The sequence below is a fragment of the Mastomys coucha genome, unplaced genomic scaffold (assembly GCF_008632895.1).
Source record: "Mastomys coucha isolate ucsf_1 unplaced genomic scaffold, UCSF_Mcou_1 pScaffold6, whole genome shotgun sequence".
Classification (NCBI taxonomy): Eukaryota; Metazoa; Chordata; class Mammalia; order Rodentia; family Muridae; genus Mastomys; species Mastomys coucha.
Window position 1 is genome coordinate 44,157,463 of NW_022196912.1, and position 9,729 is coordinate 44,167,191.

The window sequence follows — 9,729 nt, forward strand, 5'->3', positions numbered from 1 at the left end:
GAGCCATTTCTAAACCATCTTCACATCCGCTTTCCTAAGCAAAGCTTGGAGGGCTCAGGGTCCAACACAAAAGTCTTCAATGGCATCCACACTCAGGTAGATGCAGAGTTGGGGGGTCAGGGAAATTAAATATCAACTGTATTTGAGCTTCTGCATAATTAGAAAAGCCAATGAAGGGAACTAAAGAACCCTGATGGGAACTAAAGAGTGTTTTCCCTGCTGAATGCTGGGGTAGAACTGACAGAAACGCAGCTCATCGTGTTGAAGCAACTGAGAAAAACACATTGAAGAGAAAGAAAACAACATCAAACATAGCTGGGACTTGGGGGAAGAGAAGCAGCTTATTTTCCTATCACACCATATTGGATAGCAGAGGAGAATGGCGTCATTATTTTATTATTTATAACTGCTGGGACTTAGCCATATGAGACTTGGCGGAGGTAATCTGGATGGTGGGCCACTTGTTTTATGCTTTTATCATTAGTCACTCCTGCAGCCTAACACCAAAGCTATGAGAAGGCAGAATCCAAGCTCACAGTCGCTGTGAGTGAGCTTGGAGGACTTCCTGCTAGATCTGACATCTCATGTGCACCACGGGGCCAAAGGTGATACAAACACCCACATCATACCGTCAAAGTGGGCAAGGACACCGGAAGTCATCATAGCGTCAAAGTGGGCAAGGGCACCGGAAGTCATCATAGCGTCAAAGTGGGCAAGGGCACCGGAAGTCATCTGGTTCTACCTTACATGTTCCAGGTGATGTGGGGCCATGAGCCTCTGTCCTGGCCTCATCACCCCTTCAGTCCATGATTTTAGGGGGTAATCCAGATGTTTCTCCTGAGTTTCCTCATTTGAAAATCTCTGTCCTCACCCTTTCCCTGATCTTCGCCATCACCATCAGAAACATGACCTGTGATGAATAATCTGGTTTTCAATTTGAAATTTCAATTGAATCTGGGACCAACTAAGAACACACCTCCATGCAGATCTATGGAGATATTTCTTGGAAGAATTAACTAAAGGGAAAAGACCCTCCACTAGAATAGGTGGCACCTTCTGTCTGGAGTCTACATATAAAGAGGTCTGAGGGACAAAAATATTGCTTTTGCCTGCCAGCCTTTGCTCCCTGCTTGTGAGTGAACCCGCTCTGTTGCTGCTGCTGCTGCTGCTGCTGCTTCTGTTTTTGTTTGTTTGTTTGTTTGTTTGTTTTGATGGTGGTGGTGGTGGTGGTGGTGGTGGTGATGCCATCCATCCTTTGCTGATATCAGAACCACCTGCTTCAGTTTTCCACCATGGTCTGAACACCTGAAGCTCTCCAGGCTCCCTCCAAGCCTTCAGCACCAACCTGGAACTTCTGAGACATTCAGCTACATGGACTGAGCAACGACTGGGGTTCCAGCCTCTCTACCAAATAGATAAACATTGTTGAACTACCCATCACAAAGTATGTGCCCCAATCTAATCAATCCCTTTTGTTGTCTAGATTTATTCTGTAAATTCCGCTACCCCGGAGAATCTTGACTAATACAGAGACCCTTCCAAGTGTTGCATGGTAAGACAGAGACTCTGTGTTGCATGCTTTGCAAACCATACATCCTTATGAAGACAGGCTCCACCATTCAACTCCACCTCATTTGGAACCTGCAGTGTATGCTCAAACATGGGATAACCCAAGATCACAGAGGGCTGATCTAACAGAGTATATTCTACTATTTTCATTCTGCATGCATATCCAAATAATATTTTGGTGTGGATTTTTCATTGACAGCACAACTCACTGACCACATGGATCCATAATTAAAGTGAGTTGTGTTGTCAATGAAAAATCCACACCACATTTGAAGGCCTAAGTACTGAGAGGATCAGAGGAGATCACCTATATTTTTATTCTGCATACACATGCAAATAATATTTTGGTCTGTGGAGTTTAAGAAAATATGTTATTAAATCTAATTTACCTGTTTCATCCTGACTTCATTTTTTAACATGATTGTTGAATATTTGAATGCAACTGTTGCCTTCCTTTTGGACACTGTGATATGTTAATGTCCCCCCATCTTAAAGGCTTGGTCATTCTCCTATGATAGGTGGTAGAGTCTTTAGGAGGTATGACCTAATGGGAGAAAGTGAGGGCACTGCAGTGTGTCCTTGAAGGGGTATTATAAACACTGTCCCTTCCTTCCTCTGCTTCATGAGGTGAGCAGCCACTCTCGGATGCACTCTCCCCATAATGCACCATGATGGCATAGGAGCAAAGCAACAGGATCAAATCACAGGCTATTTTTTCTGAAACCGTGAGCCAAAATAACCTTTCCTCTTTCAGTGGGTTAGCTTAGGTATCTTGTTGAAGCAGCAGCAGGTGACTGGAATGTACACTCCACCTCTCAGCCCTGCTCCATCTTCCATAGTGCCATGTGACAAGGGAAAGTCAAGAAAAATGCCTGACTGTAAATAGTCAAAGCTGCACCAGATGCATTATGGGTGAAGAAGGTGACCTCTCTGTAACATAATACCCTCTGTGAATCTTAGGAAGGTGAGGACAACAGGGAAAAAGAGGAGGAGAATGGAAAATGGTGAGCAAACCTAACAAATATACTCACCTGACTGTCAGCCTATCAGAGAACGTGAACTGCCTAAAGCTTTCTCCATGAAAATGCCACAGTGGATGCAGAGCTGCTCAGACGTGGTATGGTCTTCTCTTTGTCATTCTCGGGTGATATTTCTAAACATGAAAATGGTGGGGAGGAGGACAGTGTGTGTGTGTGTGTGTGTGTGTGTGTGTGTCTGTGTGTGTCTGTGTGTGAGCCTAGTGTGTGTATGTGTCTATCTGTGTGTCTGCTGTGTGTGTGTTTGTCTGTGTGCGAGTCTAGTGTGTATGTGTCTGTTTTGTGTGTGCATATATGTCTATATGTCTCATGCGTATGTGTCTGTGTATGTATCTGTGCATGTGTGTCGTGTGTGTGTCTGTGTGTGTCTGTGTATGTGTCTGTCTGGTGTGTGTGTCAGTGTGTTGTGTGTCTGTCTGGTATGTGTGTATATGTCTATGTGTATATCTGGTGTGTGTCTGTGTCTGTGTGTGCCTCTGTTTATGTATCTCTGTGTGTGTTGTGTGTGTGTGTCTGTGTGTCTGTTGTGTGTGTCTATGTGTTGTGTGTATGTCTGTTGTGTGTGTATATGTCTACGTGTGTGTCTGTTGTGTGTATGTCTGTATGTGTCTGTATGTGTCTGTGTCTGTTGTATCTATGTGTTGTGTGTGTGTTGTGTGTGTATGTCTATGTGTGTGTGTTGTGTTAGTATGTGTCTGTGTGTCTCTGTGTGTATATGTATTTCTGTGTGTATTGTGTGTATGTGTCTGTGTGTGTCTGCTGTATGTGTCTATGTGTTGTATGTGTGTCTGTTGTGTGTATATATGTCTATGTGTTTGTCTATGTGTTGTATGTGTGTCTGTTGTGTGTATATATGTCTATGTGTTTGTCTATGTGTCGTGTGTGTGTGTCTGCTGTATGTGTATATGTCTATGTGTGTGTCTAGTATGTATGTGTCTGTGTGTCCTCTGCATGTTTGTATCTGTGTGTGTTATATGTGTGTGCCTGTGTGTGTGTCTGTCTGTGTCTGTTGTGTGTGTCTATATGTTGTGTGTGTGTTGTATGTGTGTCTGTCTGTGTCTGTGTGTATGTCTGTCTGTTATGTGTGTCTATGTGTTGTGTGTGTATCTGTTGTGTGTATATATGTCTATGTGTTTGTCTGGTGTGTGAGTGTCTGTCTGTGTATGTGTCTGTCTGTGTATGTGTAGTGTGTGTCTTTTGTGCGTGTGTCTGTGTGTGTTGTATGTGTGTTGTATGTATATGTGTATGTGTGTGTATCTGTTGTATATGTATCTGTGTGTCTGTCTGTCTGTGTATCTGTGTGTGATGTGTTTATGTGTTGGTATGGTATGTGTATGTGGTGTGTTTCTGTGGTGTGTGGTATTGTGTATGTGTGTGGTGTGATGTGTGTTTGTGTATGTGTGGTGTTTTAGAACATGAGCAACAATCGAAGCTCTCATGCATCCCTGGACAGATACTGCTTTAGTTTTACTGTAGCCATGTCATCTTAAGTGACACGTGTTTAAGCAACTCCACATCAGAGTTATCAATATTTTAATCAGCCAAGGTCCATCATACTTCCAAATTTGACCTAGGAGCTCACTGGAAGTTGTTCTCCTGAGTTATTTTTCCTACAGTGTCACCATGTCTCTCTGGCACCATGCAGAAAGCCCTGCTGAGAGAGAGTTCAGCCAGACTCTGGAGTCCAGCTTTGTCTTTCCCATACCACAGGATTCCCATCATTCTATCCTGTCTGAAACTGACATGGCAATCTTGTCCACTCCCAACAGAGAATATTAATTTCAAGGGGAAATTTTATCATATTCTATAAAAGATGAATTTAGAATGTATAGAGAGGGCTTGCAAAATGTCAACTTCTCTAAAGATTTTGGATCTTGTCAGGCATGGTGAGAGAATTGCAAGATCAAGACCAGCCAGGGACACTCAGTTCGACTCTTTCAAAAACTTTAACTGGTTAGGAAGCAGGGCAGAGCCGAGGACTCACAACCTCAGGTGACAATGACAGAGCAGAGGACAGAAGCCATGCAGAAACACACCCTGAGGATCTGAATCCAGCTGTTGTGTGGTGACCTGCACACCTGACTCCAGCTCCATGCTTCAGCTCTCTCCTTACTCTTCTCCTCTCCTGACACTGGTTGTGCCTTTTAAGTATGCTAAAACTCTTTCAACTTGTACTTTTTGTTCATTTACAAAAGAGTAACCCTCTTGAGCTTCCCCTCTGGCCCCTCCTCCATACTCAGACCTCTCTAGAACTGAGCCCCAGCAGGACACCGTAGTTCTTAATTTTTCAATTAAATATCCACTAAATTAAAATTACTATAATTTGCCTTAGTATGTGCTTCATTTCATTAGACTTATTCAAAAGGCTTGGCATTAGTACAAACCTGAGATGAAAGCTTGAAGAAAAACAAGATGTCCAGCTCCATGACCCATGGGACTTCACCCATGACCCTAAGGCACAATGACGACTGAGAACTATATAGATTCTTGAGGGAAGGGAACAGCTCTGGTCCACATGGTCAGCCATGGTGGGGACACATGCACTCCCAGTCATTTTCTTTATGTACTTCCTTCCTCGGGCTCATGCTAGTATCTATCACAGGACAACTCTAGAGCATAGTCACTAACAAGAGCAGTCCAGAAATGGAGCTAGCTCAGATAAAATGGTTTTTTACCAGAAATATAACTGTTAAGCAAAAACAGACAGTCATAGGATGAAGATGGTCTCCATTGGGTTACTAACTTTCCCCTGAAGGTATAGTCAGATGCTACCATGGAGTCTAACACCAGGACACTGAATACACTGACACAATAGCTTATACTATACCTAACGCAGACGAAGGACTGACTAATCCTTAATTAGGATCTCAATCCTACAAGCTGGGTTTCAAGGCCATAAAGATGTCTTGGTGAGTAAAAAGGCCCACCACCAAGGCCAATGGCCTGAGTTCATTGCCAGGAACCACATGGTGAAAGGAGAAAAACGATTCCAGCAAGTTGTCCTCTGGCTTCCACATAAATAAGCGTAGGTATTTTAAAGATATAATCTAAAGGTTGTGTCTCCACATTTATTCTACAGTAAAAAAAAAAAAAAAAAAAAAAAATAGAAGAAGAAGAAAAGAGTGCCACAGCCACTCCAGTGGAGTCTGCGTGGCAAGTCCAAAAGCTTGACTACAGTCCCTGAGGCAAAAAAGTTTCAAGGAAACTGGTCTCCTGGAGGTCCTTGGCGTCCCCTAACACGGAAGTGGTCCAGATTTGTCCTTGCGACAGTTGATGAAGGGTCTTGCGTACTTTCTATATTGTTTTATTGTTAGGTATAGTGGTGCCCCCAAGAAATGATTTGCAAATAGCCAAGCTAGATTGGACATCGTTTACTGGCCTCCACCAGTGTTCCAACATCCTAGTCAATGCTGAACCCAATACTCGGCTTGGAATTTCATAAAGAATGTTACTTATTCAGACAAATTGCCTCCAGCATTGTTAGAGAGATAGTGAAAGAAATCAGGCATTGAAGTTTACTAGCAACAAAGTAAATTTAGAATTTGCATTACAGTCACATATGGCAGACTACATTACATATTAGAAGAAAGCAAATGGGCATCTCTGGCAAGTGGAAGATCTGCCACAAATGGGACCCCCTGGTGCATACTTCTGATAGCCTAGAAAATTAGCATAGTTGGGTGTTTACCTAGGGCTGGCTGGTGGTAGTTTATACAATAGACTAAAATAGGAACCATTCACACTTGGCTGCTAAGATCAAGCTGACTTTACATGGGACTGACTTCACATTGGGCTGACTTTGTTGTGGCCACCACTGCCTGGTTTCTGTCAATTACCTTGACTGATGTATTATCTAATTTCCTTTTGTCTTCTGTAATGACTATAAAAGTCTGATGCTTACTTTGAGAAATTACACTCAGATTCAGCACTCCCTTGTCACTCGTCTGACTCCTTGCCCATTTGAGTATTGGAACCCTGATTCTCCCTGGGTTGAGAGACCTCCAAGTGGGTCTGCCTGTGGCAGAAGAGGAAGAGAAAGAAGAAGGAGGAAGAGGAGGAGAAGGAGGAGGAGGAGGAGGAGGAGAAAAGAAAAGAAGAAGAGAAGAGCAAAGAAAGGAAGAGAAGGAAAGAAAAGAATTTTTTCTCTCCAGTGACTTTCTAAGGTGGGACCAGCCAGGAAGCACAGACCACACAAGTGGCAGGGCAGCTGGGACAGGATACTGTCTATCTCAGACTACACCTAGGAGGGACAAGAGATCCACAGCCCTCTCTGCACCTTTCCCTCAAGTGGAGAGACTGTCCCCAGGGTATGCTCTGACCCCAGGAATCAGGAGGGACAACTGATCCACAGTCATCTGTGCACTGGTTTCACCTAAGAGCTGATCAGCTGACACAGGCTTACAGACCCACAAGAGGAACAAGCTCCAGCCAGAGACAGCAAGAACATCTAACACCAGAGATCAACAGATGGCGAAAGGCAAACCCAAGAATCTTACCAACAGAAACCAAGACTACTTGGCTTCATCAGAACCTAGTACTCCCAACACAGCAAGTCCTGGATATCCCAAAACACCATAAAAGCAAGATTTAGATCTAAAATCATATCTTACAATGGTGATAGAGGTATTTAAGAAGGACATGAATAACTCCCTTAAAGAAATATAGGAGAACACAGGTAAAAAGGTACAAGTCCTTAAAGAGGAAACACAAAAATCCCTTAAAGAATTACAGTAGAACATGAGTAAACAAGTAGAAGCCCTTAAGAAGAAATACAAAAATCTCTTAAAGAATTACAGGAAAGAACAATCAAACAGGTGAAGGAACTGAACAAAACCATCCAGAACCTAAAAATGGAAGTAGAAACAGTTAAGAAGACACAAAGAAAGACAACTCTGGAGATAGAAATCCTAGGAAAAGAGTCAGGAACCATATCTGCAAGCATCACCAACAGAATACAAGAGATAGAAGAGAGAATCTCAGGTGCAGAAAATCTCATAGAAAACATTGACACAACAATCAAATAAAACACAAAATGCAAAAAGTTCCTAACTCAAAACATCCAGGAAATCCAGGACACAATGAGAAGACCAAACCTAAGGACAATAGGTATAGAAGAGAGTGAAGACCTCCAAATTAAAGGGCCAGTAAATACCTTCAACAAAATTATAGAAAACTTCCCTAACCTAAAGAAAGAGATACCCATGAACATACAAGAAGCCTGTAGAACTCCAAATAGACTGGACCAGAAAAGAAATTCCTCCCACCACATAATAATCAAAACACCAAATGCACTAAACAAAGAAAAAATATTAAAAGCGGGGAGGGATAAAGGTCAAGTAACATACAAAGACAGACCTATCAGAATTACACCAGACTTCTCGCCATAGACTATGAAAGCTAGAAGATCCTAGGCAGATGTCCTACAGACTCTAAGAGAACACAAATGCCAGCCAAGGCTACTATACCCAGCAAAACTCTCAATTACCATAGATGGAGAAACTAAAGTATTCCATGACAAAATCAAATTTATACAATATATTTCGATAAATCCAGCCCTTCAAAGGGTAATAAATGAAAAACTCCAACACAAGGAGGGGAACTACATCCCTGAAAAAGCAAAAAAGTAATCTTCCAACAAAACTAAAAGAAGATAGCCACATGAACAGAATTCCAACTCTAACAACAAAAATAACAGGAAGCAACAATTACTTTTCCTTAATAACTATTAATATCAATGGACTCAATTCCCCAATAAAAAGACATAGACTATCAGACTGGGTACATAAACAGGACCCAACATGTTGTTGCATATAGAAGACCCACCTCAGTGACAAAGACAGACACTACCTCAGAGTAAAAGGCCGGAAAACAATTTTCCAAGTCAATGGTCCCAAGAAAAAAGCTGGAGTAGTCATTCTAATATCGAATAAAATCGACTTTGACCCTAAAGTGAACAAAAAAGATAAGGAGGGACACTTCATACTCATCCAAGGTAACATCTACCAAGATGAACTCTCAATTCTGAACCTCTATTCCCCAAATGCAAGGGCATCTACACTCATAAAAGGAACTTTATTAAGCTCAAATCACACATTGCACCGCACACAATAATAGTGGGAGATGTCAACACCTCACTCTCTGCAATGGACAGATCATGGAAACAGAAACTAAACAAAGATAACAGTGAGACTAACAGAAGTTATGAAACAGAGGGATTTAACAGATATCTATAAAAAATTTTATTTTAAACAAAAAAAGGATATACCTTCTTCTCAGCACCTCATGGTACCTTCTCTAAAATTGACCATATAATTGGTCACAAATCAGGCCTCAACAGATACAAGAAGACTGAAATAATTCTTTGCATCCTATCAGATCACCATGGACCATGGACTAAGGCTGCTCCTCAATACAACATAAACAATAGAATGCCCACATACACGTGGAAGCTTAACAACACTCTACTCAATGATAACTTAGTCAAGGAAGAAATAAAGAAATTAAAGACTTTCTAGAGTTTAATGAAAATGAAGCCACAACATACCCAAACTTATGGGACACAATGAAAGCAGTCCTAAGAGGAAACCTAATAGCTTTAAGTGCCTCCAAAAAGAAACTGGAGAAAGCATACACCAACAATTTGACAGCACATCTGAAAGCTCTAGAACAAAAAGAAGCAAATTCTCCCAAGAGGAGTCAAAGGCAGGAAATAATAAAACAAGGGCTGAAATCAACCAAGTGGAAAAAAAAAAGAAAACAAATACAAAGAATCAAAACAAAACAAAAAGAACATAAATACAAAGAATACAAAAAGAACACAAATACAAAAAAATCAACCAAGTGGAAACAAAAAGAAAACAAATACAAAGAATCAACCAAACCAGGAGCTGGTTCTTTGAGAAAATCAACAAAATAGATAAACCGTTAGTCAGACTAACTAGAGGGCACAGAGACAGTATCCTAATTAACAAGATCAGAAATGAAAAGGAAGACATAACAACAGACACTGAGGAAATCCAAAAAAATCATGAGATCCTACTATAAAAGCCTATACACAACAAAACTGGAAAAACTGGATGAAATGGACAATTTTCTAGACAGATACCAGGTACCAAAGTTAAAT